This window comes from Desmodus rotundus, chromosome 7 (assembly GCF_022682495.2).
Source record: "Desmodus rotundus isolate HL8 chromosome 7, HLdesRot8A.1, whole genome shotgun sequence".
In the NCBI taxonomy this organism is placed as follows: Eukaryota; Metazoa; Chordata; class Mammalia; order Chiroptera; family Phyllostomidae; genus Desmodus; species Desmodus rotundus.
This window is the reverse complement of record NC_071393.1, coordinates 62,351-66,328: the sequence shown is the minus strand read 5'-3', so window position 1 is coordinate 66,328 and position 3,978 is coordinate 62,351. Positions and strand designations below refer to the sequence as shown.

The window sequence follows — 3,978 nt, the reverse complement described above, 5'->3', positions numbered from 1 at the left end:
AGTAGCATAGTTGGGTCCATCACTTATATGTTTGGGTTCCACAGAAGTAAAGGGGGGAGGAGGGTGGACCCACCTAGACCACCTATCCACATGCGATTCTGTACTGAAACATAAGGAAAGCTTTACGTTTCCAAAAGGAGTTGTGAGGGGATGAATCATTGATATTTTAGAATAATGTGGAATGGGAGAGATGGAGGGCACACAAAGGAACCAGCACCCTCCCCCCTTGCAAAGGGCGGTCTTCATCCAAAAGACATGAGGTTGCGCTTGTGGTGGATCGTGCCGGGGCCCAGCCTCGCCGGGTGTCAGGGTCCCCGAAGGATGGATGGCACATGCGAAGAATGAGGGGTCAGACACCAATTTTGATGCTGGAGAACGGCCAGCCTTGTGTGGGTGTGACCGAACTCTAAGAGTTTAATTATGCCTTATTTTTATAGGGATTTGTTATATGACATCAAAGGAATAGGCTCATGGCATGATTTCTCAAGCAGAAAAAGTCTATACAGAAATTCCAAGAAAATGTACAGGAAGTTCTACAGATTTGCTCATACTAAACAAAGGTTATTTTGACCAGGAGGGCTATCAATCAGACAAGCACAAGTAAATACATGTTCAAAGTTTCAAATGTCTATCGATCATTTGATGTCTAACAAAGTGTTCAGAATTTGGCATAGGTCAAAAAGATACGCTAGAGTAGTCAGCGGTTATATGTGAACTATTAAAGGTCCTATCTGGTTAGGCTTTCTCACTCAGCCATCTATTTTCCCATTTAGGTTCTTTCTTTCTTTCTTTCTTTCTGTTTTTTTGTGTGTGTTCATTTACTTTAATAACACATTTACCATGTTATCACCATGGAATGTAAAGTCAAGTTAGTCAGGAGATCTTCCCAAGTGCAATAAGGCCTTCTGCAGTACACACAAGTTTGTGTATGTCTGACCAGAGCTTGCTCTGACATCATTAACCACTTCTATCACAGGTAAATTGTTTAGTTTAACATCTATGATGCTTCCAGAGAAAAATAAACATACTGTACCCAGTTAAAAATTGTTTTTCATCACCTCTGCATTAGCACTTAAAATACACATTTCTATTTCAAGGTGGCATTTAAAAATTATTGTAACAGCAATAAAAATATAACCCTGCAATTACAAAATAGTCAAATTAGGATCCAATTAGATTAGATAAATAATTATCTAATGTTTACAAGTATGACTCTAAAATAAATACTACCTTCTAGCAGCTGTCATTAGCATTTTAGGTGTGGTTTAAACACACACACACACAGATGTTCAGTTGTGGGGAGGTTTGTAATGTGTGCTGTGCACCATTCTGAACGGGGTAAGAGCCAACCAGCCCTAAAACCAAAAGTAGTTAATCAGTCCACGAGGCAGGCAGGAAAAAAAAAAAACACCTGGGGCAAAGAGGGTTGCTACATAACATCAAAAGCACGTGACGTTCTGCAGCAACTGGGAGTATTCAGGATTGGCAGGGTGACCCATTAGAACAAATTTCACCAAAAGAGAGCAATGAGGTGGACACTTTGCTACTGTCAAGTGCATTTAAAAGGGGCATGTTTCTTATGTGCTAATCTGACTCCTCTGAATGACCCAGTCAGTGAACTAGTCACTAGTAATTTAGTCACCCAGCAAACCAAGCCTGCAAGCAAGGAAGCCAATATTCAAATCACCATGTTCCTATTGTCTGACCCACTCAAACGATTTATTTCCAACATAAATACAGAACCTCAATATGAGATCTCTAACTACGGCCACCACCAGCACCACCACGGCCAAGACAGCAGCTCTTCTCCTAGGGTTTAGGTTTCGTCCAGAATTCCTTATACAGGGAATAGGCCATACCGAGAGTCATCACTCCCACAACGAAGCCTTGGGCTGCCTCGCGCATGTGGATCAGGTGGACCGACATTTTAGTGCTCCCCTGGCTCTTCAGTTTATACAACCCGTACGCGACGATTGCTGCGAAACCCTCCATTCCAATAGGGATAAACGGTGCCTCTTTAACTTCTCAGACAAATTTAGATCCCTGACCCTCATCATATGAAGAAAGAGAAACGTCTGTGTTGGATGACATACTGTTTGAAGAGTCTTCCAACACCATCACCTCTCAAATACAAACCTGCTTCTGGTTCTTTCTTTATGCACTTTGCAGGGAATGATCTTTGTATTTGTTCCCTCATGCTTAAATTATCATAGTTCACCTATTTTCCTTGCTCTTTTATCCATCTAGTTCCATCAAATATTATTCCTGTCCAAGGTATAGGGAGGGTGGTATTAAGGGGGATGTCTAGTAAAATTTTTCTCCATTTTTCAGGCAAGCTGGCCTGCCCATTGTCTGATATCAATCTTCCAATAGGTAGGAGAAGTAGGCTGCGGAGGGGTTATAAGGGACTTTTGTTCTATGGCCAAGAAATCATTTTGTACATTTGCGTTGGAATTCTGCAGATCAGTGGACCAGAAATACAAGTGCTCAAAATCCCACCACCTAGTAATAGCAAAGACATGCATGCAAGAAGAGATAGACAGGAAGTCCAGCTACAGCTGCCTCTGCTGTGCAGACGCATCTCATCCGTCCCGACTGTGACAAGGGTCCGCTGTTGGTTGGCTCCCGACGGGATTGCAGATGGAGTTCTGCAGTAGGAGTTCTCTGTGGAAATCCAGCAGGTTAGTGGCAACAGGTACTGCCTGCTGTCAGACCACCTGAACACACCCTCCGAGGGAAATAATCCAGAATTCAGTAGCAGAAGATTCTGAAGCTTCAGGATGAGGTGAGAGCCCACGTTTGTCTTTGGCGACCAGGGAAAAGGTTTCCATCCCAGCCGTGCCATTGTAATTCGTCCGCAGTATTCCCCATACCTCGCATCTTCACGTGGCCATTTCGTTCGTTATACCAAATTTCTGTCAGTGGAGAGAAATTTCTGGTTCCATGAAGAATGCAGAAGGCCCGTGGAACAGCTCTGGGCTCCTACAGGTAACAGTGCTGCAGGAGGACGGAACGCGAAGTTCCCTGAAAGATGACAGAGGGCAGTGGAATGGAATGGTGACAATGTCGTGTCGTCCACTTTCTTTTGGAAAATGTAAAGTGTGTCCGTCATGGCATCTACGTCTTGAGTCTGTCGGTCTGTGCTGCCATCTCGTGTCCCCTTTGGGGAATGACATCTCAGTGCAGGTTGGCAGGAAAAGCGTTTGATTCCGGTGGACTATGAATGACTTTGGATGGCAGTGGCATTTACAAGAGCATTTAGAAGAGTCTACATATTAGCACTGTGTAGGTACCATGTGATTGGTGTTCAGAATAAAGGCCAAAGCAGTAAGAAACCCTTTTGATGTGACATTTTTTGGAAGTGTGCTTGTAGCATGACAGAGTCCGCTTTGTCCATGTTGCCTGTTGCATGTTCCTCATTCAATGAGAAAAGTAAAGTGTATTCCCTATTGTCTAACACGGGGTTAAAAAAGGAAATAAAATGAGTACAATAAAAAAATAAGGAAGAACAGATAGTATTTTACTTGCTTTCGTGGGCACGTTCTCAGGCCAGTTTTCTCTGCTTCGGAAAATAAAGAAATCTTCTGAAACGTGTTGAGTGTCTGTGTGGCCATTGTGATAGGGAAGATGGATGAAGATCAGCCAAGTTTTCAGTACATTAGGGCCTGTCATTTCAAGAAGTGGTAAAATGCCCGATAAATGCAGGAAAAGATGTGTGGTATATAGGAGAAGTTGCTGTTAGGGATCTAATGAGTCTTAATCACCTTGCAGGTTCCCGTCGGAGATGTCTCCCAGCAGGGTTCCCCACGCCTGGGACATACTCATTGCTATGGACAGCCATCCAGGGCAGACACTGCCCGAGGACCGACCAAGTGAGGCCACGCCGGCCACGGGCGACGCACTCAAAGTACCCAAATGAATCATGGAACGTCATTTGCACCAGGATGGTTCCGTCCACGTCTTTGACCTCTGAGATCT

At 43.9% G+C, this 3,978-nt stretch overlaps 1 pseudogene; it reads right to left on the bottom strand.

Annotated features, from left to right (window-relative positions):
- Positions 1-1,760: 1,760 nt before the first annotated feature.
- Positions 1,761-2,111, bottom strand: LOC128781451 (HIG1 domain family member 1A, mitochondrial pseudogene; annotated as a pseudogene).
- Positions 2,112-3,978: the final 1,867 nt, after the last annotated feature.